Consider the following 993-nt stretch of genomic DNA (forward strand, 5'->3'; position numbering starts at 1 on the left):
AACATATGGACACTGCCAGGACTTCCAGGAAAGAAGTTGGAATTTCAAACAAGGTGGATCTGGGGTGAATTAGCGGGGGTAGAAAAGATCAAGGTTTTGGATGGGGGAAGATAAGAGATGGTGGTGAACAGCTGTTTTAAAGACCTGGAGGGAGGAGTGGGATTGAAGGGAGTGAGGGAGTTTGTTCCAGAGGCGGGAGAAAAGAGGAATGAAAGAGTGAAGGTGAGCAGAGAGCCGAGATTTCGGCAGTTTAACCATCAGAGGGTTGCTGGCAGATCTTGTGCGACCTGTAGGAATATTTGGGGGACAGAGCACAGAGAGAGCTGGGGGTGCAAGGCCGGAGAGGAGTCGGTAGAAGACAGAAAGACCACCTACCTGCCTGCGGTGAGTGAGTGAAAGGCCCTCAGAGATAGCTTCATCGCGGGAGATTCCAATAATTCTGAAAGCTTTGGTTTCAACAGCGTGAAGAACGTGAAGCGTGAAGTGTTGGTGCAGGAAACCACTTTTGCACTTGTATTAGTGTGGAAAAAACACTTTTTGCACTTGTGATAGTGTTGAAGAACCACTTTTCGCACTTGTGTTGGTGCAGGAAACCACTTTTGCACTTGTATTAGTGTGGAAAAAACAATTTTTGCAGTTGTGTTAGTGTTGAAAAACCACTTTTCGCACTTGTGTTGGTGCAGGAAACCACTTTTGCACTTGTATTAGTGTGGAAAAAACACTTTTTGCACTTGTGATAGTGTTGAAAAACCACTTTTCGCACTTGTGTTAGTGTTGAAAAACCACTTTTCGCACTTGTGTTGGTGCAGGAAACCACTTTTGCACTTGTATTAGTGTGGAAAAACCACTTTTCGCACTTGTGTTAGTGTAAAAAACCCACTTTTCGCACTTGTGCTAGTGTTGAAAAACCACTTTTCGCACTTGTGTTAGTGTTGAAAAACCACTTTTCGCACTTGTGTTGGTGCAGGAAACCACTTTTGCACTTGTATTAGT

This window comes from Myxine glutinosa, chromosome 8 (genome assembly GCF_964187855.1).
Source record: "Myxine glutinosa chromosome 8, kmMyxGlut1.1, whole genome shotgun sequence".
NCBI classification, from domain to species: Eukaryota; Metazoa; Chordata; class Myxini; order Myxiniformes; family Myxinidae; genus Myxine; species Myxine glutinosa.